Raw genomic sequence first — 25448 nt, 5'->3', positions numbered from 1 at the left:
AGAACTTTCACAGACCTGGAGACGTAGCAAAGTGAAGACCTTTGCTCACAGCTGAGCAGTCGTTTCCCATCACGCCTCCGGGTCTCTCCTGTGTTTGTCCCCACCTCATCCCCAACTGTGTGCTTCCGACGCTGCGCCTGTGCTCCAGCTGAGCCCTTGCCCAGAATGCCATCATCACGCCTCCTCTTCACAGTCATCCATCAAAGCTCAGATGAGATCCCCCATCCTGGGGGGAAACACATCTGTGACCACTTTAACCCACAGAACGTTTTCCCTCCTCTGATGCCTTAAAAAAAAAAACTTCTCTGAACTTTATTAGGAACGTCTTATTATACATATCTTGATTTATTTAAGTTACTGCTTCACATTAAAAAACCATACACACAATTTTAAAATACTTCTCACAATAGTCCCCAGAAGGCCACCACTTGCTAGTTGTGCAACTCTGTTCAGTCACTCTCAGAGCCTCAATTTCCTCAGCCCCTAAATGGAGACAATCTTATCAAGCCCCTGATGGCTGGCAGGGTTCTGGTGAGGATTCACGCAAATATTGAATGGGGAAAAAGTTTACTGTAATTCTCTAGCCTAGGGACTGGGAAGCCAAATCCTCACAGGATTTAGGCAGCTAATGTAAATGAGAGCAGGCCACAGTGAGGCGATAGAGGCAGATGGGGATGTGGTAGATTGTGGAACCAGGAGACCACATGATTCATCTAAAGGGGACAGTCATGGCCCAGATCTAGACAACTGTTGCCATGTAGCAACAAGGCAGAACCTCTGCTGCTGGAGCTTAATTTTTGAAGAGAAGTCAGAGATATAAACATTTTATAACACTTCTTCATTTTTGAAACATTCTTATGCCAAACAAAACCCAAAATCTTTCTGATAGGAAACCTGTATGTAACTCTATTCTATGTATATGTGTATTGCTCCAAACTACAACAGGCATCTGGATTGCATGTCTGAGTTATTTTCTCTCCTGTGTTTTCTTCAGTTTGTGCTTTGTGAGTCTATGTTTTTTGTTTGTTTGTTTGTTTTTATTGTTGTTATTTTTTGTTTTCCTCAATAAGACTATAAAGTTTTTGTGGGCAATTCATATCTTCTGTATTCAAACCCAATTAATCTTGGTAAATGGTACTTGCTTGTTTGTCTAGTTGTATAGCTCTTAAATTTTAGCATGGGTCAGTGTTAATGGAGTTGCTTGTTAAAAATGCTGATTTGCCCCAGCAATTCCACTGCAAGGTATACACCCAACAGAAATGTGTACAGATATTCATCAGAAGACATCCACTAGGATATTCACAGAAGCATTATTCATAATAGCTGCAAGCTGAAAGCAATCCAATAGCCCATCATCAGTCTCAGAATAAATCTAAAAATTATGATAATATTTATAATAAAAACATAGTGCAATGAAAGTGAATGAACTGCAGCAACATGTAGCAACATGAATCTCACAAATCATAATATTGAGTATAAGAAGCCAGAAAACAAGAAATACAGTTTACACTTACATGTATAAATAAATCCACCTGCAATGCAGGAGACCCCAATTCAATTCTTGAGTCAGGAATATCTTCTGGAAAAGGGATAAGCTACGCACTCCTGTATTTTGGGCTTTCCTTGTGGCTCAGCTGGTAAAGAATCTGCCTGCAATGTGGGCGACCTAGGTTCGATCCCTGGGTTGGGAAGATTCCCTGGAGAAGGGAAAGGCTACTCACTCCAGTATTCTGGCCTGGAGAATTCCATGGACTACATCGTCCATGGGGTTGCAAAAAGTAGGACACGACTGAGCGACTTTCTCTATCTTTCATATAAATACAGAGATTGGCAAAACCTCATCTATAGGTTATAAGTCAGGATAAAAGGAACTGCTAGAGAGAGGCAGTGACAAAGGGAACCAAGCAGGGGAGAGGGATTGATAACTTAGGGCTTTGGGGTTCACCAATACACAGTACTAAACATAAAACAGAAAAGGAACAAGATCCTACCGTATAGCACAGGGAATTATATTTAACTATACTCAGTATCTTGTAATAACTTATAATGGAAAATAATCTGAAAAAGAAAGTCTATGTATATATTTTGAATTACTCTGCTGTACACATGAGAATAACAGTGCTATAAGTCAGCTAGACTTCAACAACGATGACAGAAATGTTAAAAGAAAAAGGAACAGGACACTTCTGGGGTGCTGGCAATATTGGATGTTTGAAAATTCATTGAGCTGGACACTTATTTGTACTTTTCTTCACATTAACATTGCAGTGAAAAGTTAAAATGCTAATTCCAGGGCCCCACTCCGGACCAACAGCACTGCTCCCCGGACACTACCAGTGGGAGTCAGCAGAGGCCTCCCTCTTTGAGAAAGCCGCTGCACTAGAAGGAGCACGCATTTCCTCCTCCAGAGACTTTCTAGAAGGCCCCCGGCACCTGCCTTTCCTATTTTCCCCTGTATGTTCCCATGTTTTACTAGAAATAAAGAGTGACATAAAATTAAGAGACATTATGGGTATGTTCAAATAGTGGCACTTGAGGCAACAGAGAGAGAGAGAGAGAGACAGTTCTGATGATGTGCCAGCTTATAAAATATAGCTAAATAAAATTAAATGTTTATGGGCTGACTAATGCGCCATATCCCCAGGGTGAAAAAGTCAAGTGTTCACCGTTGTTGAATGTCAGCTGAATCCTGGTCTCCCTGGGAGGGATGAGAGCTGGGTGGAGGCCAAAAGGATGTGGGGCATTCACTGGAAGGAAAAGGGGAGATTCTGAGACTGGGGCAGGAACAGGGAACGCCCAGCACTGGAGCGGTTTGGGGAGCTGTGCTTTCAAGCTTAGTTTTTGTCAGTGTGAGAAAGCTGAGGCTGAGAGGTGATTCAGATGACAGATATTTACATTCTGCGCTCTAGCATTTAAGAATTCTGAAATCAACAGAATGTCATAGGGAAAACAGAACGAATCCTTTAATAATCTACAGGAAGATGAAGACTGTTATCTATCAGCTTCATCTTTGAAGCCTCAGCTCCTGGCCCCATGCCTGGCACATTAGAACACTCAATGAATTCATTCATTCAATACCTATTTATTGAATACCTATTCTAGTTTAGGTACCATTCTTATAAGTTGAGACAAAACAGACAGAAGTCCCTTCCAATGATTTCTGCCTCACTCAGAGTCTAAGCTGGGGTCTTCACAGTGAGTGACCACAAGCCTGAACCAGTGGCCAGTAAGCTTATAATCTTATATTTAACCTAAGTATGTGCAGGCCTGCAATTCTGTTTTATGCATCATTGTCAAACTTGAAATAAACTGTTTTAAGGAGAGAAAGTTTCTTCACAGACTTAGAGAGTGAACTTATGGTTGGTTACCAGGGCTAAAGGTCGGGGGAGGCATCACTAGGGAGTTTGGGAGTAACATGTACACACTGCTATATTTAGAACAGATAACCAACAAGGACAGGAACTCTGCTCAATATTATGTATGGATGGCCAAAAAGTTTGTCCAGGTTTTTTAAGCTGATTCAGGAAAACCTGAACAAAGTCTTTGGCCAACCCAGTAACAACTTAAATGGGAAAAGAATTTGAAAGAGAACAGATATATGTATAACTGCATCACTCTGCTGTACTCCTGAAACTAACCAGCACTGTTAATCAACTGTGATCCAATAAAAAATAAAAAGGTTAAAAAGAGAAAGTTTCTTAAAATTACAGGCCAGCCTCCTCTATCCATGGAATTCTGCAGGCAAGAATACTGGAGTGGGTTGCCATTCCTTTCTCCAGGGGATCTTCCCGACCCAGGGATCGAACCTGGGTCTCCAATGCAGGTGGATTCTTTACCAGCTGAGCCACCAGGGAAGCCCATTTTTAAATTAACTCACCACAATAAAGAAAATTCTTTTGCATGACTTTGATCAGTTTTTCATTTTAAAAAAAAGGATAAATTTTAGTTTAAAAGGAACTTCAAAGGAAAAGAGTATCTAGATACCATCCAAAGTCATCCTGTATATTCCCCAGGGCCACAGGTACAATTTACTTAGAGACACTCTGGAAGGACAGTGGGGATGGAGGGGAATGCTTTTGGGATGGTGTCTCCTGCTGGCACTTCTGTCAAAAGGCTGGGGCAAGAATGTTGCCTGTTGCCTGGGGCAGAGAGGGGGCAGCAGATGGAGACAGGAGCTGGTTCCTTCCAGGAAGCCTGAAAATAGACAGGTTGGTGCCAAGCTCTGGAACGTTTATATAAGACAGGAAACCTCATGGTGCAAAGGACGACTTTTGTCTACAGAGACCTGGTAACCAATTAAAGTGGTTGTCAAGCTGTGGAGCTTGGAGTCTTCAAAAAGGAGCAGATCTGCAGGGTTTAAGATTTATATTCCAGGACTGTAGGAGAACCACTGAGAATACACAATTCACACAGGTCTGGCTAACTCTTCCCAGGTCCTATTGCTTCTTCTCTGCCTTCTTGAGTTATTACTCAGGTATTTATAAAAAGGGAGCATAACACTTGGCTGAGATCCATCATCGTTCAGCACAATCAACTTAACACTAAGCCCTGCAATATTCTGTAATACTGATTTTGTTAAGTAAGTGAACAGAGATTAGCGAGAACCAGACAGAATTACAACCAACAGCAACTTTTTATTAAGCTTTGAGCCTCGTTAAAGAGTTTTTACTGTTAACTTATGCCCAGCGACTCTATAAAACAGGGATCTCCTGAGCCCCACTTTCAGGATGAGGGAATATAGTAAATTTAAGGAACTTGCCTGGTGTCACATGACTACTGGATTCAAATCCTGACATGCCTCAATTCAAAGTACCAATAGGCAGATGTTCAGACAACAGGATTTTAAAGACAAGAGGAAGACTACAAGACTCCGAAAAAGGCTGGTCCATCCAGGGTATATATGGAAAAAGAATTTAATGGTATCTATCTGGTACTGGTTTGACTGAGTTAAGAACGTATATGAAACAGAGCTGTACAATACTAGACCAACCATGGGGTCCACACCTAACAATGTGGGGGAATCATTAACCCTGGGAGACAAGGACACGTGTGTTTGTAGTTAGGTTCTCTGGAATCAGTCTCAAGTATCACACCACTGATGTCCTGGGAAAAGTGTGCACCAGTCACCCGGCTATGCCTCTACACAATGGTGGAATTCTGGAAGACTGGACAGAGAATTATTAGTCCATTTCCCTATTAGTTGCTCCCACAAAATATCCACTTGGCTGCCAATTTCAACTTTGAAAGATGGTCATGTGTGGAGGAAAGATTCCAATATGAACATTGTCATCAGAGCCTTGGCCATCACAAATGTAACATTTCATGGTGATGAGGATGATGGCGTGATGAGGATGAGGTGATGGTGAGGTCCCAGACACTATTCTAGGCATTTTTTCATGTGATTCATTTAACCTCTTAGATCACCACAATTAACCCCATTTTACAGATGAAGAAGGTGAAGCAGAGAAGTAACCTCATCCAGGCTCACACACCTACCACCTGGCAGAGCTTGAATTCAAACTAGGACAGGATGTCCTCAGACAATTTCAGTCTTCCTGGGTCACTGAAGACTCAAGATGTAGACTTTTGTGTCATGCTTCAGAGACATGAACTGAAATACACTTGCTATGAGGGACTCAGTGCCAGAAGCTAAACACTTAGGTAGTGACTAAGCCCAGCTCACTGACCAATATCTGAATCTCAGAAAAGTTCTGCTGTTTTCTGGTTAACTGAATGTGGATCTTTTTTGGGAAAGTTACACAACATGGTAGATTTAATAATTATGCTTTTAACTACAAGTGACAAAAATACCAAGTAATAGCAGTTTTTAAAGTAAAGACAATTTTCTCAAGTAACAATAAGTCTGGAGACAAGTATGTGTTAGTGATGTCTCCCCTCATGGTCCTGTGATAGTTGCAGTGTTTCCAAGCTTCCCATCTTTACACCCTAGCATTCCCCCCCGCCTCCAAAAGAGGTGGGGCAAAAAATACTGCCTCTTTTAAGGAGGAAAATTAGTTTCTAGAAGTTCCCCTACCTCCTTCCTGTCGCATTTTACTGACCAGAAACGTGTCACTCTTCAATTCCTAGACCACTGTGTCTCAACTCGTTTGTTGACACCTGGGGCCAGGTAATTCTCTGTGACGGGGAGCTGTCTTGGCATTGCAGGAGGTTGTGGAGCATCCCCTACCTCCGCCCACTAGAACCCAGGAGCACCCTCCCAGTTACCATAACCCCAATGCCTCCCAACATCACCAATGTCCATCACCAATGTGGGGGGGTGAGTGTGGGTTTAAAACTCTATGGGATGAGACCATTGCCACAGACTAATGACAGATAGAGAGAAACGGATAGTCACAACTGGCTCAGACCAATCCTGGTGCATTCCCCCAAGCTGGGCACATTGCTGCCTGAGGAGTTCTGTCTAAAGGAGAAGGGGTGATAGCTTTGGGTCTGGCAATTGTTCCCCTGAGAAGGAGGTTTTCCCTCTTCCCACATACTTCATAAAGCATATCAGAGAGATGAGAGCCTCAGCACTATCTAATCTGCAGCTTTGGTGGCTACAGGAAAACAACCAGGACTCAAGGTGGTCTGTAGTCTTCTTACTTAGAAAATCTACACCAAGCTGTCTCTCTCTGAATGCATTCCTTTCTTTTCTTCTTTCCTCACCTCCCTTAAGAAAAAAAAAAAAAAAAAAAAAAGGACAAACCTGTATTTGTCCAGGGATGTTTAGTAAACAAGGACTTCAAGTAGAAAATTCTCACATTTGTTCCCTCAATTACGGCTGCCTTGGACACTTAAAAATACATGTTGGTTAAAGTACAGTTGATCATTTCATGATGAGGACAGTCACTCCGTTGCAAATATGATTATTGGAGGGTGCAAGTTTTAAGAAAAATAGCTAACACATTTTGAGCATTTGCTACGTCCTGGGTGCTATGATAAATTGCCGGATGTGGATAAAGACTGTGAAGCCGGTGTCAGGATTTGGTTTTACAAAAAGTCACAGAAGTTCTATGACTTGCTGATTTGCACAGCCAGGACGATGAGGCACTAATCTCTGAACTCAGCTTGAATCATCACTCTTTGCTGTTTTAAAGCCATCTTCAAAAATTAAGATTATGTATCAAATCACTGCAAAAGAAAAACTAGTTAATTTTATGCCTAAACACATGTACACACACCAAACAAAAAACACCCCAAACTTTTAAACTGGATGTTTGACAACCATTGGTAAATTCTGTCAATTGGCAGCCCAAAGTCATTTCAATATTATGCTACCTATTTTTAAAAATTCCATCAGTCTGATGTGGAAGATGGATTCAGAATTTTCAGCTCAAAAACACTGCCTGCATTTAAAGGGTTATAGGTGTGACTTCTCTGGTTTTTAAGAACTGTTCTTCAGATCATGGTTCTCATCAAAGTCACAGTCTACATTTTTGTAAACATGTTTAATAAGAAAAAAAATTAAATGGCAAAAACAATATGAAAGATCGCTCTAAATATGGAAACAGTGGAATGAATGTTATGCTTTAAAGGCGCTCAATTATGAAAACACTAATTAAAAAGCACACACTGTGTATCTTAGGGAAGGGAGATACTTCTTCAGTGTTTTCCAAAAAAAATTTTTTTCTACCGTCCTTTAGTAGTAAGAATGAAAGAATATTGAGCATTCTCAAATGAGAACCCAACTTTCATATTAAAGAGAAAACCCAGAGTCAATATGAAATTAGTTATATTAAGGGCTACAGATTGCCATGAAGGTTGAAAACTAATCACAGTAAAAGAAAATTCTGTTAATCTCCTTAAAGTCCTAGAGGCATAAAAACTTCAGGAACTGATTAATTTTCTTTTGCTCAGATACTTTATAATGATTCAGCAAAACAAAATTATAAATACCTCAGCACTGAGTAACATTAAATTGGGAGCAGATTTGAACCTATCCCCCCAAGCCAACTTGCCTCAGAAGAGTCAGCAATATTAGGGTATGCTTCAATGCAAAAGTTTACCCTGAATTGATTGGAGCAGAGAAAACAGAATCATATATATATATGAGTTTAGACATATAAACTTCTATTCCTCATCACATGCTCAGTGCACCCCCCCCCCTTTTCAATGAAAACAAATCTGGTTCAAAATATTTCATTTGAAAACAAAGTCAATCAGATTTTGTAGAACTAAAAAAAAAAATAAACACAGGGAGAGTGTACGTACAGACAGTTGATTCTCATTATCTGCGGTAGTTTTGTTCTAGAAAGTCATAGCAAACACTAAATTAGTGAATAGCAAGTCATCATTCCTTGGGGAAATCTACCCTGTGAGTCTCTGGCCATAATATTATTGTTAATACATAACCTTGTTTTCTGTATTTCTATTTAAAGACATCTTATTTAATGTATATTGCTGATTCTGTAAGGCACATCAGATAACAAACACTTATGCACTCTGCTTAGGGGCCACTGTAAATAGCAAAACCACCAACTAAAAGCACAAAAATATGAAAAGCATGGTGCTAAATGGACGGTGAAAAGGACACTTGTTCAGAGGCTGAGAGCTCAAACAGGCTGGTACAAGCGTCTTTGCTTGATCTTATCAGGAATTGTGCCTGATGGAGACTCAGATTTTTCACTGCTCTGCACACATTTGCAGATTAAGGCAAACATGCTGCATATTGGTTTTGGGGTTACAAATAAGGTCTAGTGAGTGGGTGAATTTACAAATATGGAATGCATGAATAATGAACACTCAGTTTATGCATGTGCATGTGTGTGTGTATGTGTTCAGTTGTATCCGACTCTTTTTGATTCCATGGAGTTGTAGCCTGCCAGGCTCCTCTGTCGCTGGGCTTTTCCAGGCAAGAATACTGAAGTGGGTTGCCATTCCCTTCCATCTCCAGGGGATCTCCCCAATCCAGGGATCGGACCTGAGTCTCTTATGTCTCCTGCATTGGTAGGCTGGTTTTGTAACACTAGTGTTACCTGAGTTTCTGCATAGATGTTCCCTGTTTACTGCAGGTAAATGTAGAGAAGCATTCTCTGTATTGCAGGTTTCACTACAATCCTTGAGTTTGTACTTCCAATCCTTGGGTAGGGAGCAGGTGGATTCTTAAAGAAAAAGAGAGGCCAGGATGGATCACTGCCTAGGACAGAGGGGCTTCAGAGAGTGGGGAAGGGGAGGCTACTCTAGACTGTGAATTGAGAGGGATGTTAACAATCAAGTGCAGCACCTGGAGAAATCAACTGTAAAAAGATACTTTTGAGAAAATTGGGGACATTCAAATACCAACTGGCTAGTAAATGATGTTAAATAATTATAATCTGCTAAGTGTGATAAGAGTATTGCAGTTTTGTTGGTAAAGGTTCTGATATTTTAGAGATTCATACAGAATTGTTAAAGGGTGAATGATGTTCTGAATGATAGGCATTCACTCTAAAATATTATGGAAAGAAAAAGAAAAAAGAACTGTGAAAAACGGCTGCCAAATTAGTTCTTTGACTAAAATTAACAGTAAATTCCTCCCAAGTGAGTGCTGCCTAAAGTACTTTGGAGCTATGGAGGGGAATTTAGCTCAATTACTCTATATAGTAGCTATTATTTAGAATAAACATTTGTGTTTTAAGGAGAGAAAAGTAGAAATACGTTAAGAAACAGTTGGTAAGTAACAGCTTCCGCTGAAACTTCTTGAGATCTTTGAATAATTTGTGATTTCAAGACTTTTTACTACAATACTCAGGAGCTGCTATAAACTGAGACCTAAAAGCTAAGAAAGGAAAAGTGTTCCAGGCAGAGGGAACAGCATACACGAAGGCTCTACAGAGCTCTGTGCATATGGTGATCTGACTCAGAGTGGTTCTGTGTACTGGGAATGTAGAGTTCACAGCACTACACTGTTAGGAGCAATAGTTGATGGAATGGGTTGTGTGTTTGGGGGTGGGGGTGGGGTGGGGTATGTCTTTGCCTTACAAATGCTCTTTGGCACAGGTTAAAGCCTAGAGCTTGGGCTCCAGAATTCTCACAAAAGCAGGTGGTAACCTGTCAAGGATTGGAAGGCCCACCTCAAAGGTATCAGATGCTGTACATTTTCTCCTGTGCCATAAATGTAAAAATATGGTTCTTAAAGATACTCAGTTTTGGGCTTCCATGGTGGCTCAGTGGTAAAGAAACTGCCTGCCACTGCAGGGGCAACAGGTTCCATTCCTGGTCTGGGAAGATGTCACGTGCTGAGAGGCCACTAAGCCTGTGTGCTACGACTGCTGAGCCCGCACGCCCTAGAGCCCGTGCTTTGTAACAAAGAAGCCACTGCAAGGCGAAGCCTGTGCACCACAACTAGAGACTGTTCTCTACTCCAGTCGCAACTAGGGAAAAGCCTGCACAGCAAGGAAGATCCAGCACAGCCAAAAAAAAGCAAATAAATGAGATACTCAAGGTTGGCAAAGCAATTGTAACCATCCCAGTCCACACTATAGAGCATGTGTGAGTTTACATATAAAGGTCTTCCTTCCAAGCATTCCTAAGCTTTGGTTTTGAGTCTACAAGGTAGACACAGTGGGTATTCTTATCCCCAGTTTTCAGAGTAGGAACCTAAGGTTCTGAAATGCCAGGTGTCTTGACCTGAGTCACCCAGTTAATGACTGGTAAAGCCAGGACGTAAAGTTGGGTTTCTTCCCACTAGATCATTCATAAAGCAATAAGTTCATGAAAATGCTTATTGATCTTGTATGATTCTGTTCACAATGAATGCTGAGGTTGTAAGATGGGTAAGACCCAGTCCTTCCCCTCACAATCTTAGCCCTGGTAATTCTCTGCATTCCAGCACAGTGTCTAGTATACTGCAGCAGATTCCAGACCACAGATTCTTGGGTCCTTCCACTGACCTTCTGCCTTTGCAAATGGTTGCTAGGTTCTGTCAAATGGGTCTGATACTACATATTAATAGTGAAGACCACTGAGGTGATAAGAAAGAATTGCCTATCGGCATTTCATAGTAACTCATTCTCAGATTTAGGGCCTTTCGGTAACGTGTTTCAGGTCTCCTCTTTCTTGTCCTTTTCTAACCAACATTTCACACAAACACACATGGGGTTTAAGAAGAGGGCAAGCCCACACTTGTCCCCTACCTCTGAGCTGTCCATGGCTCCCTGCTTTTTAAGGCAGAAGTGGTAACATGATGAGTTTACAGACCAAATTCAGCCCTCAGGTTAAATCCGGCTCACTGACACAGAAGTGGGGCCCTCTGTCTCACTGGATCTTCACTGTATTTTAAATTTGAATTAGTTGCTTTGACCACCTGATGCAAAGAGCCAACTCATTGGAAAAGACCGTGATGCTGGGGAAGAGTAAGGGCAGGAGGAGAAGGTGGTGGCAGAGAATGAGATGGTTAGATGGCATCATCAACTCAATGGACATGAGTTTGAACAAACTCTGGGAGATGGTGAAGGACAGGGAAGGCTGGCATGCTGCAGTCCAGGGGGCTGCATAGAGTTGGACAAACCTTAGTCACTGAACAACCACCACCATTTACAGAGAGGGAGAGTGGCATGTAGGGGTCTGGATGTCACCTTCGGTTGAACAATGAGAAGATCCAGCAAGGCTAGTGCTGTGTTCTCCCGTGGTAACAACTGGCTGGAGTATGGAGTGGCCTCTTGGGGTAACTCAAATGCACTCCTATTTGCCACAGGTCCCACCATTCCCTATTGTCCCTGGGCCACTGACTGATTCACATCAGCTGCCCAATATTGGCATTCATGTACAAAACCTTAGGACTAAAGGGTCAAAGAATGTTTCCTTAGTCCTACATTCATGGCCCATGGCCCTCTAGCATTGGTCCCGATTCACTTCTCCCGCCTCATCTCCAGCACACTCTGAGCTTTATGCTTTTGCAATAAGGAGATGATTTGGATTTCCAGAAAACAGCATGTCTTTCCTTCCTTGTAATGCCTTTCACCCTTTCCTCAGTTATGGGAAGCCATACTGAGCCTTCAAGTCTCAGTTTAGGTACCAACTTCTCCAGCAGGCGCTCCCTGATGCTTAGGGTTAGACAAAGATCTCTTTATGTTACCCTACTTGCTTGTAGGTCAGCTGACGTCATCTTTAGCTGACAATTTGAGAAGAGTGGCTTGTCCAGCTGTCTTCCCAGCTGGGAAGTTCCCTCACCTACCCATACTCACCTCTGTGCCCCACCACCAGTGAGAACCAAGCACAGTTAGGAGAGGATACCGCACAAAGTCAGTCAAAGACCCTGAGCCCAAGCGTCTCCAAGGGAGCAGGTCCTGGGGGTCCCAGAATGAGAAACTTTCTTTGAGTCCAAATCCCCTTCTGTAGCCTTTCCTTCCTTTTCTCTCTGTGTCCATTTTAAGAGTCCCTGACTATGAAGGAAAGGAAAAAAAAAAAAAAAAAAAAAACCACTTGTTTTGGCTGTACTGAGTGCTGTGGACTTTAGGTAGGAGATAACTTTTTAACGATCAAGCCTTTCTGGCTTCCTGTCTTTGCACACCTGGCTGAGGTCAAGGTGGGAGTGTAGGCCAGCCACTGGGTGGTCTTCTGGCCCTGCTGGGGCGAGGCTGAGGGGACCACTCCCCATGAAAGGGGCTCCTGGCGGTCTGGGGGAGGGAACTACTTCAGAGATGCCAGCGAGAGGCCAGGATGGGTTAATAACTCTAATTGCTCACTGCCACTATTAATAATCACCCGTTATTTAGATATGGACTAATTAATTCACCAGGAGTAAGTGGAGGTATTTAGACAGGAATTAAATACCTGCCTAAGGCCATCCTTCGAATAAAGGCAGAGAATGTGGTACTCAAATTCAGAGCCTGCTCTAGGAGACTCACCTGGATGACAGGATCTGCTGCAGATGTTATTTATTACTTAGAAGAACATCCTCAGGGGGCTCCAAGGGAGACACTGATAGATTGCTACTTATCAGGAAGATAAGAGCTTTTCCTGGACAATGTGAATTATGCAGCTGATCCTTTTTGTGTGAATTGTTGGAAAGCTCAGAAGCAAATCTGTGACTTGCCTGATTAAATCTTCATGATATTCATTTTTGGAATAAGCCTCATTCTTAGCTCCCTATTCTTTTTATTTCTTTTGGTTTACCTATTTTTCTTTTAAAAAAGATAACTTTCTCATCCTGTTCTTCTATAAAAGTAGCATAAGCTCATTTTTAGAAAATGTAGAAAACACAGAAATACCAACATCAAATTAGTAAAAATTATTCATGGTCATACTTGGAGGGAAACACCTTTTATGTTTTAGTGTTCCCCCTCTTCTGTCCCCATGGTGCACATATTTTACAAAATGAAATCATGCCATAGATAGTGTTTTAGAACTGTCACCCCTACTTGTTACCCATGCACTTCTCTGATTTAGTAGATGTCCCAAAATTTAGTCAGCCAATACAGGATTGGTGAATTTTAGGCTGTTTATAAATTTCTCCATTTACAAAAAGAAACGTTTTCATAAAACACCCTTGTAGCTGAATTTTTATGAACATATCAATCCTTCTTGCAATTAAAATTCTTAGAAATTCTGCTCAGCTTCTAAGTTATGTCATTCTTGCTTTACTCAGTGTATCCCGTTGATCACCCTTACTTTGTGGAACAAGCAGAGACATAATTAAGGAGAGAAAGTCAGACACGCCTAATCTCTAGTCCTCAGATTAGCAGAGGCTCAGCACAGCTATCCATCAGTCAACTGGGATTAGTGCATGGCCTTTACATTCAGTTTTTCTCTGAGGACTCAAGATAAAAAAACCAAGAGATGTTCTCTGTCTTCAAAAGGTTTAAATTCTACTAAGGGAACAGATGAGTGATAAGATGTGTACCAAGTTACCAAATACAAGATGGAAAAAATGTCTATCAACAAGAAAGTAAGGTGGTATCTGAAAAGTGCCAAAAGCAACAAGTCAAGAAGGATGGTGGAGGCATTTAGCAGGTATTTACTGTACCAAGTGCTGTGTGTGAATACAAAGGAGATTAAGACACTGAGGAGCTCAAGGTCTGTGGGGGTGAATGGGTAAAAGAGAGGGGGGGTCCCACTGCAAAACCATGAGGTAAGTGTACCAGAGAAACACACAGGGTGTTCTAGAAGCCTGGAGGTCAGCTTCTTAAAGCAGAAGAGGAGACGAAAATAGTCTTCCAAGAGTGTACCCTAGAGAACACAGAGGAGAATGCCAGAGGAGAAGCAAGAGTGTCTTAGTAACAAACAGACCTTTAGCAGAGGGCATTGGACTCAAACCTTTGACTGTGACCCACACCTGAGAAATTCACTTAAAATCTTAGATAATCTACTATAGATTCATTTTCATATATAAGTGAAATACAAGTACATGTATCAATTCCTTTTTTAAAACAGGCAAAATACTCTCTTACTTTCTATTTTACTTCAGTAAAAGGGAGGAGGGTTGCTGCCCACTACATTGTTGGAACCCACTGGAGTGCACTGAGGTTATCGGCCTAAACTTAAAGTTGGCGTAGTGCCTGATAAATGCAAATTAAACGGGGTGGTGGCTCAGGCTCCAAGTCTGTGAATCAGATCAACCTGGTCAGGAAAAAGCCCTCTTAGTATGAAAATCAAAGCGTGAATTGGTTCCCATTGTCCTGGAAAAGTGAGTCAAGAACTCGGTGTTTTATTCTTTTGTGGGGTGTACCAAAAGCTGCCTCAGTCTTTGTTATATGGAGCTAGTGCTTGAGAAGAATTGACCAGTTTTCATGCAAACTGCTCCCAATCTCTTTTAGAGGGATCCGGGCCTTGCAGAATAGCCCCTATGAATGGTGGGACAGGGCCACGGAGTCCCTAAAATAGTATAGTATTAGATGGGTAGCTCCGCTGGTAAAAAGTCTGCCTGCTGTGTGAGAGATCCCAGTTCAATTTCTTGGTCGAGAAGTTCCCCTGGAGAAGGGATAGGTCACTGACTCCAGTATACTCAGGCTTCCCTGGTGGCTCAGATGGAAAAGAATCTGCCCACAATGTGGGAGATCTGGGTTCAATCCCTGGGTTGGGAAGCCTCACCTGGAGGAGAAAATGGCGACCCACTCCAGCGTTCTTGCCTGGGGAGTCCCCATGGACAGAGGAGCCTGGCGGGCTGCAGTCCGTGGGGTCGCAGAGTCAGACACGACTGAGCACTAAGCGCAGCACAGATTTATACTAATCGTTAGGTCCCACCCGAACGGCTCAGAATCCAGAGTCGGGCTGATTCTGGCACAGGGTGTGATTAATGACCTGAACTCCCCTGGACTCAGTTATCTTGGCATAGTGGGTGTGCTTTAGTGAAAAATGGGTACATGTGGAAATGTAAAGGAAAAAAAGCTGTAATAAAGCTCCGAACGAGATGTCAACGCACTGCTTCAGAAGGTGCTTGGATCAGTCAGAACCTGGTAAGTAACGGCATGCCCGCAGGTGCAGGGACAGTCTTCAACAGCATCCTCGTGTGTTCAGGAGAAGCAATGGCAGTAAGTGATCAATGTAGAGGTTCTTTGTTGAAGAGGAGTAACTCCTTCCAGACTCAGGAAGATTCTGGGGTTCTTAGGCAGTTGTTCATGTGGGAAGATGTCTCAAACAAATGCTACAGAACATCCTGCTATTATGGCAAGTTTAATTATATAAAAAAAGATGTGACCAGATTTGAACTCTGAGTTTGGAGTCTCCACAGTTGCCTGGGTTCGTCTTACTGAGCCCTTATTTTCAAGCACGCCACCAGTGTTCTCCAAGTCTGGTCCCACGACCAGGAGCATCACTAGGGAACTTGTTAAAAATGCAAATTCTCACTTATACTCCCCCTCCCCAAAAACTCAATCAAAAGCTCTCGGGATGGGGCTCGACAAGTCTTATTTGACAAGCCCTCTGAATAATTCAAATCCCACTAAAGTCTGACAATTATTGCTTATTGGTCCTCCCCCTCCCCACCTTTCTCTTCTTTAATCCTTCTAATCCTGTACCTGGGCTGGCTGCTGAAATTAAGACAATAGCTGAGACAAATTCATTAGAAGTTGGAAGACAGCACTAAGTTACTGCTGAAGACCTGGGACTTAGTTTGGTCCTGAGAGCTAGTAGAATTTGACCAGGCAGAGAAAAGACAGGAAGATAATTTAGGCGGAGGAAGAGAGGGGTATTAGTAGAGGGAGGGAGGGATGAGGCATGCTACAGGACAGGCAGGTAGACAGTGTGGCTGCAAGGGAAAGTGAATCTTATCCTGTAGATAGGCAACAAGGCTGCAGAGGGTTAGACTAGGGAGGGCCTGAAATCTAGGTTTAGATGATAATGCTTTATCTGATACACAATAAGGAGGCACAGGAGATTTTGGGCAAGGGAGATCTAACATGGCATCATTTTGGGGAAAATCGAAACCAATAACATACTCAACTGTCACATACTCTGATTTGTTTTTTCTTTTCTATTTTCTTCTGTACTCACCTGTTTTATTCTTTGAAAATTTTTAGTTATGGCTCACTAGCTACAGTTATGATTTAGTTGGGCTTCCTAGTTGGCTCAGTGGTAAAGAATCTGCCTGCCAGTGCAGGAGACACGGCAGATGCAGTTAGATCCCTTAGTTGGGAAGATCCCTGGAGGAGGAAATGGCAACCCACTCCAGTATTCTGGCTTAAAAAACCCCATGGATAGAGGAGCCTGGTGGGGTCACAAAGAGTTGGACAGACTGAGCATGCAGACACACACCTATGATTTAGCTATGGTTTCACTTCCCATGAATGATTGGGTTCCAACCCAAGATTTAAAAACACTACATGAGAATATACTATTTTACAAAGAAAAAGCCAACTGTTGGGAAGGAAATAGCAAGACAGAACAGATGGCATTTCAGCACATAATTGTTGCGAGCAGGTGAAAAGTGTCACGGTCATGCACTTGGCTGACACGGCCAGCTCCATAATGACTGAGCCCATCTCTTCCCAAGAGTGTCTGACTCCGCTGTCTGGGCTCTTGACTGCTGAGCTGTGCTGAAGCATCTTCTGACCTTCTCACTAGAGCCATGTTCTCCTCGACGTGGTCTTCTCATTTGGAAGCTGACAGTAAGTGTGGCTATTATGTCTGGTCAAACTCTTTTCTCCTTCATGAATGAAAACTACTTTCACAAGTGCAGGGAACAGGCGTATGTGAGGTATAGTGGATCTAGGGTCTCCAGTTCTCAGGGAGGAGTGGGTCAGAGCCCCTCCTTACTCTTGCGAAGGCCCAAGGGCAGGCCTGTCAGGAGGAGCGTGAGGGTGAGCGTGATTCCGTTCCACTTTCAGGATGTGGATGTCTTGTCATCCATTATACTCCAACCACATGCTTGTCCCTTTGTTTTCTTCAAAATTTTATTATTTATTTTTACTTTTAAATTTTTGGGCCAGGCTGTGAGGCTTGTGGGATCTTAGTTCGGGGACCAGGGATTGAACCTGCACCCTTGGCTCTGAAAGCTTGAATCCTTAATTGAGGTATAGTTGATGTACAATATCATATAAGTCTCAGGTGTACAACACAGTGATACGTAATTTTAAGGGTTTTACTCTGCCTATAATTATTACAGAATATTGCCTACCTCCCCTGTGCTCTACTATGTATTTTGCAGCTTATTTACATAGCACTTTGTACTACTTACTCCTCCCCTCCAATCTTGCCTCTCTTCCCCTTTCCTCACTGGTAACCACTAGTTTGTTGTCTCTGTGAGTTCGTTTCTTTTTTGTTATATTCACTAGTTTTCTATTTTAGATCTTGCATATAAGTGATATTATACAATATTTGTCTTTATCTAACTTATTTCACTAAGTATAATACCCTCCGAGTCAATTCATATTGTTGCAAATGGCAAAACTGCATTTTTTTTTTTTTTTTTAAATGGCAGAATGTCTCATTGTCTTCTAGAACTTGCCAAGCTCCTCTCTGCTTCTGGGTCTTTGAAACAGCGCTCTTTCCCAGGTCTCAGCTGAGAATGTCCCCTGCTCAGAGTTGCCTTTTCTGACCAACCCCAGGTAAGCAGCTCTCTACCACTGCCCTCTGATTAGTTCTGGTCATTTGTCACATGTGTATTTGTTGGTTTACTTGACTGTCAGACTGATTGATAGAATGTAAGCTCTACAAAGGCAGAGAACAGGCCAGCTTGCCTTATTCATGAACCTCCTTCATGAATAGCACCTGGCCCTGGACTCTCAGTAAATATTTCTTGTGCCACTGAAGACATCAGACTGGAGATCTTTCAGGATTCAGGCCCATGGTGTGAACTTAGGTAAACTCTTTCTTGTCTAGGTCTCAGTTATCTCATCTGTGAAATGGCCTCAAGATGACCTCTAAGCTTCTTTCCAGCTCTGAAATTCCCCAGCTCTGTGATCTGACATCGGAAACATTTGCGCCCCACCCTGTGTGGTTATTTTGCTTTTATCACCCAAATACTTCTTTAGAAAAGGGGGTGGGGCACTGCTGCTAGAACCTTCATCCTTTTTTGAGCATTTGGGCAGTTTTCCAATTCTTGTAATTAGGTTAGAAAGTGGCATTAACTGAGTTATTGATTCTGTAGTTTGGGGCCTCTGTTGGTGAGACCAAACCCATAGGCTCGAAGTTCGGTGTTATTTTTTCTTTCTCTTTTTGTTGGGGGTGGGGGGAGGATCATTGTGGGATTATAGGCCAGTCCCTGAATCAACAATTCTTTCAGCCTATAATAAAGCTGTATTTTTAAATTTTGCTTTTGACTTTAATTGCAGCCAGGCATGAAATGAGAGAATGAGGGTGCCGTTCCAGATGAGTGCACATTCAAAATCATTCAAACTCTACTTGGACGAGGAGAGGCAAATTAATAATGAGAACAAACAGGCCTTTGGAATTGGGCTCCCTCCTCCTCCCTTCTTTGTAAAATGGAATCCTTTTCCTAACAGCGATGAAGGAAAAAACACCAGAGAAAACACGCTGCGGAAGGCACTGGCACAATTGGTTCTTTTGGTCTATGCAGACCTCAATAAAGTGGAGTCTAAACTATGTACGTAATAAAAGCAGATAACTGGACATTCATTCATTCATTCCTTGACACTTGTTTCTTTGGCTGTGCCATGCCATCTTGTGGGATCTTAGTTCTCTAACCAGGGATTGAACCCGGGCCATGCCGAATCCTAACCAGTGGACCGCCAGGGAATTCCCACACTAACTTGTTCTTTCTTTCTTCTTCTCACCCAACAAGTGTTTGTTGAACTCCTATCCTGTGCCAGATTTTAGACTGGGTATGCAGATAAAACAGTGAATAAGACAGATACAATTTTCAGCATAATACAACAAATACTACTCATGACAATAAAAATAACTGTTATTCATACTTAAGGCTTCCCTGGTGGCTTAGATGGTAAAGAATCTGCCTGTAATGCAGGGGACCTGGGTTCGATCCCTGGGTCAGAAAGATTCCCTGGAGGAAGGAATGGCAACCCATTTCAGTATTCCAGTAACAATAACTGTTATTCATACTTAATAGGTTCATGACTAACTGCTTTTAATAAATTTTCTCAGTTAGTCCTCATGATATCTTTAGGAAGCATGGATATCTTCAGAGATGGGAAAACTGAAGCCCAGGGGAACTTGTTGAGGATCAGGTGACTGGAAAGAGACCCACAGGGACAGCTCTGGAGCCTGCGCGCTTATGCATAGTAGATCCAGGTGGTGAGCAAACGGGTAGTTCAAATGTGATTTGAGAAGTGCTGAGCTATCAGACAGAGAAAAGGCTGGCTCATTTGAGAGCACTTCGAATGCAGAAATTGCAAGACCAGGTGATAACTTGAGTCTCCATTTTTCAAATCAGGCAGGAGACTAAACAACTTTGGCTGCTTATGATAAGTGGTACCTCTCCACTTTGTGCTGTGTGGACAAGGTTCCACGCGAGAAAATGAGGGAACCCTCTACCCCGTGATGTCATCTTCCCTGTTGGCACAGTGGATCAGAATCCACCTGCCAAAGCAGGGCACAAGCGTTCGATCCCTGGTCTGGGAAGATCCCACATGACCTGAGAGGAGCGACTAAAGTCCGTGTGCTACAACTACTGCAGCCCAGCAGCCTAGACCTTGTGTCCACAACAAGAGAAGCCCGCACACCAACACTAGAGAGTAGCCCCCGCTCACTGGGACTACAGACAGCCCGCTCATGGCAAACAAAGACCCAGCACGGCCAAAGATAAATAACTGAAAAAATTATTAAGAAAAAAAGAAAACAAGGGAACCCTCTACCCTGTGAGGTCATCTTTTCTCAAAGACTCCAACAAAGTTGATATGAAAACAAATGCACATCCATGTTTCAGTCTTTGCCATTGTAATTTACACCATTTTTGAAGTCCCTCCTAAGAACACCTCTGATAATTTACAATCAGCATCTAGTTTTTTCTCTTTTAACTGGTGACTAAGAGTGATTTAGTATACCATGTTGTGCTTTTGCCTAGACTACTGAGAAGTTCAGGGTGAATTTTTACACTCATAATAAATGTATTAGCCTAGGTGCGTGAGCCATACTTTCTCTTTTTTAATTCCTATCATTTTCTACAGGGGCCTTTTTTTGTTGTTATAGGCATACAAATTTTTATAGGCCTCCAATGCTGTTTGGAAGAAGTGGTATATAAAATGATAAATACAAATTACACATCTGAGAGTGAGGTCACAAGGTCTGGCTTCTAAACCAACTACAGGTCCTGAGATTCCCTCACTAGACTCACTCTATTTTGTTAGGGCATCTTCTTCACAAGACCCATGAGAAGCACACATGTATTATTTTGGACGGAAACTTTTCTGCATTTACTAGTAAGACTAGTTTGTTGAATGTGATGTCACACTCAGCATGGTACAGGGCTTGGAAGTGATGATAAACAGGACAAGGGAAGCTATGGTGGATACCTGGAGGTTAGGGATATTTTGCAGCTTAGAGCGTTGTGAAAGTCAGGTATTACCAGCATGGACTCAAGTGGGAGGTAATGGAAGGAGTCTCCAGATCACCCCAAAGTTGGACAAGCGTCATCGGCAGGAGAAATGGAAAGCCAGAAAACTGGTCACTCAGCCTTGTTTTCTGGCATTCTGTTGACACAGGCTGACCAAGCCACACTTTTGACTGACATGAACAGCAACCCCAAAATACCATATTTAGGTGACTACCCACAAAGAATGATGTTTAGAAGGCTTGGAAAAAGATTCTACTCTCTCTGGTCTGAATATGTTTTATTATGTTTCCACTGTTGGTGGCTTATTCATTGTATCAAGTCATTGCCATTTTGGGAAGTTTCTGCTAAGATGTGAATACCCCAGTGTTTTCATACAACACAGATGAAATCCTAGGAACATGGGCCTATGGGCTTGGAGAGAACTGATGGCAACCCTTGTGTATGTGATACATGAAGAAACTTAACCACAGGGAGGTTAAACTAATCAGACCTAAATCACCAAGCCAATTACTGGCAAAACTTGGATTAGAATACAGGTCTCTGACCACTAGTAAAAGTTCTTTCCATATTAAGTGATTAGAGGTTAGCTTACGTCTGATTCCTTTCTACAGTTAACAGCTAAATAAAAGGAAACTGGAGCTCCAGAGTGAGTAAGTTTTGATAGGAAAAGAGAGAAAATAGACCAATAGTAATTACGAGGACGTGCTTATGGAGACGTCAATTATTTTTGTGAAACTGTGTGGTGTTGGTGCAGAACTGTCCTTTGTCTATCCCATGTAATTCTGGTGGGTTATCAATCAAAGACCCTACAGTTGGCTGACTCCCTACCCCTGAGGGCACATGCAACTAAGCCCAGTCAGTCATAGGTCACCCCATACCATTTTGTAGGCATAGGTCTAAGCAAGGGGTGACTTTCAGATCCACTTAGAGTCCCTCCATGAAATGGGGTAAAGGGAAGTCTTACTTCCTTTGTAAGATTATTTGGCTTAGAACTGTAAGAAGCCATTTTTTTCACATTATCTGGGAGAGCCTGTCTGAGTATGACACTTACTCACAAAAAAGCAGAGTCTAAAATAAGAAACAAAGAGCAAGAATGAGAGGAAGGTAAGGAGAGGAGGAGAGAAGGAGGGAGAAAGAGCGAGAGATAAAGAGATTGAGACAGAAAATACAAAAGCAAGCAAGCATCTGGAAGAAATAATTTGAGTAACTGGATCCAGCTACGCCTGAAGCCAGATGCACCCCAGGACTTTTCAGTTGATGGGAGCCAACAAGTACCTTTTATTTTTTTCAGCTTATACTCATTCAAGTTGAGAGGTTCTCCTCCTTTTAAGTTCCTATTTATAATAAACTTTTTATATAAATTATCCCACTTGATTTTCTCAGCTACCCTGTGAGATGATTATCATCACGATCACCATTTTATGAATGTGAAAACTGAGGCTCAGAAATGGTTAGTGACTGGCCAAAGGTTACAGAGGTTTATGAAAGCAGCCCGTGTTACTCTTTATAGGATTCTTTCTTTTTATCTGCTAAACCCTGGCTGTGCAAGGGTTTAGACTGAGAGGCCCGGATGCCAGCTCTGTCCGCTTGTGGCCTGGTGCGGCGCTAGCCATCCTCTTTGTGGGCTGTTTTTCCAAAGCTGGTGTGTTCATGAACCATTAGCGGCTAAGATAATGCTCACTTGATAGGATAACTACCCCTGGCCAGGAGAAGTGGGTTATTTGAAGGGCTGAGTTGGGCATGGTACGCACACCACCAGCCAGGGGCAGGCGTGTTTCCAGCTCTGTGCGGGTGGAGGCCGTGCCAGCCATCCAGGCTGCTGTCGCCTCCTCCTCGACCGCGGCAGGCCCTCCGTGGGAAGCGTCACTCTGAGCCATTCTCCTCTGAGGTCAGCGTGTGGTGCCGCCGGGAGCCTGTGGTCAGCATGTGGCAACTCAAATAATACACTCCACTGGGGTGAGAAAGCCACAACACAGCACAGAGGAAACTGCACCAGAGCTTTCTACCTCACGTCTGCTGGGCAACAAGGCCTCTGCGGCTGGGATTTGAGAAAGGTCTCTGAGTTCACCCATCCGTGTTTCCCAGAGAATTGTGTTAAAATTCACAGGTGGGGTATTTCCCTGGCAGTCTAGGGGTTAGGACTCAGTGCTTTCACTGCTGGGAGCCTGGGTTTGATCTCTGGTTGGGGACTGAAGAATCCTCATGCCACAGCATGGCCAGGAAAAAAAAAAATCAATTAAAAAGGGAGACGAGACAAAAAAAATTTAAAAAGACAGGTGGGCTATGACACAGGAGAGTTCCTCTAAACAAAAGCTAAAAAGGCCTGACTCCCTGGATTATTTCCCGATGTCCCCTCAGCCCCGATGCTGAGGACACACAGGCACATCCTTCTACTTCTGGGGCATCTCTCCACACCCTCAGAGGACATGCCAAACTCCGCACCTGCCTAATGAAGACACGCAGCCATGTGGGCTGGGGTTAGATTGTTTTCTGAACCAGTTCCTTGGCTAACTTGGGGCATCTGCCTCAGTTTTTCTTCTGTGTTCCTGGGAGCCATGTGGCCCATGTGGTCCAGCAGCACAGGAAGAAAGGTCTAGGAGTTCCTGGTCCTCTGACTTGGGAGTACGTTTTGCCTCTGATGTCTTTTTCCTGAATATGGTTCAGCTTTATTCTTCTGGTTCTTTCTCTCCCATCTGGTTTCTATCTGATGTGAGCAGCTGTTTTTTCCATTGAAAATAACACACTCACCTCTTTCTTCTTTACATGCTGTGTTTTCAGTTTTGAATTGCTTTTTCATCTGGACTGAAACACATGGAGGTGTTTTTGTCTTCTTCTTCAAGAAAAGAAGTACCTATATTTTGATTTGGGTACGTGTCAATTCTTTCAGCAGAACAACAGTAATGAATGTCTTTCTCCCCTGGCCAGGACGCCACATCTACAATCAGTATGCTCTGTGCTTAGATGGCCCTTAAGCCATGACTAATATTAGCAAAGCACCGTATATATAATGTGGTCAGTAATGTATCATAAATATTTATAAAGACCATAGGAACCTTGCTCACAATGCAGGGGGATATGCCCAATAAGAGTTGAGCAGTATGTGTCAGAGGTTTTTGGAAAGCGAAGAATAGACAAACTTTTTCCAAATGACAAAATGCCTCCCTCTGCTACCCCCTTCCACCTCTCGCATTTTAAAGATAGCTGGGAAATTGAAGCCCTGGAATTCTCTCTGCTGATTGAAGAGTGAGGCAGAACACTTTGCCATGAGCCATAGAAGAATTTATTCCCATTTTAAGTAATGTTTACACTATCCACCACACCATAGAGAAAGGGAGACAGCAAGAATTTGAAAAAGAGTGAGGCTCAATACTCAAAGACAGTGGCCAATTAAACAAGAGACAGCAGTGAGGCACTGGGATTAGAAGGAGAACTGAACCCTGAGTCCATGATTTGTCAGCTGTGTGACCTCTTTGTTCCCTTTCTGGCCAGGGTCTCTGCACACGCTGCTTCATGTGTAACACTCTTCCTGCCTTTAGCATGGGGGCGCCTTCACGTCTCTCTCGACGTCACCTCTTCAAGAGGGTCCTTCCCTGACCACCCCGTTAATGCAGGCCCGCCATTTGCCTTGTTTGTTTTCATCATTACACGGAGCACCAGCTCTTGTAATGTTTTTATTTCTTTGTTTTCTATTTGTCCTCAGGTCTTCATAATGGTAGGGCCTGTGGTCCCCCCTTCCCATTAAGAAGAGAAAATAAGACTTTTGTTTTTGAGCAGATTTAGGTTCACAGAAAAATTGAGTGGCAGGTACACTGAGCGTTCTCACTGAGTGTTCTAACACATTCCCTCATAACCCAACTCCCTCATGACTACTATCTTGCATTAGGGTGGTGCATTTGTTACAACTGATGAACAAATGCTGACCCACTATAATTAACTAAATTTCAGAATTTATATAAGGGTTCACTCTGGTGTTATACATTCTAGGCTCCACCATTACAGTATCACACAGAACAGATTCACTGGCCTAAAAGTCCCTTGTGCTCCATCTATTCATCCTTCCCTCTCTTGAACATCTGGCACCACTGATCTTTATGCTGTCTCCATAGGTTTGCCTTTTCCAGAATGTCATATATAGTTGACTCCTGAACAACGTGGATTTGAACTGCGTGGATCCACTTTATACATGGATTTTTCTATATTAAACAATAAATATTTAATACTAAATATTAAATACATGATCCGTGATTGGTTGAATCCTCAGACACCATACAGTGGATACAGGGGAACTTGAGATACGAAGGCCTAGAAGGTTAACTATAAATTAAACTAGAATTTTCCACTGTGTGGAGGGTTGACACCCCTCACCTCTGCATTGTTCAAGGGCCAATTGTAGTTGAAATCAAACAGTAAGGAACTTTTACAGACTGACTTCCTTCATTTATAATTTTCCTCCTTGCCTTACTTTTTAAAAAAACCTGTATTTATTTTTGGCTATGCTGGGTCTTTGTTGCTGCGAGTGCTTTTCTCTAGGTGTGGTGAGTGGGGGCTGCTCACTGTTGGG

Source organism: Muntiacus reevesi, chromosome 4, assembly GCF_963930625.1.
Source record: "Muntiacus reevesi chromosome 4, mMunRee1.1, whole genome shotgun sequence".
In the NCBI taxonomy this organism is placed as follows: Eukaryota; Metazoa; Chordata; class Mammalia; order Artiodactyla; family Cervidae; genus Muntiacus; species Muntiacus reevesi.
This window is presented reverse-complemented; position numbering follows the sequence as displayed.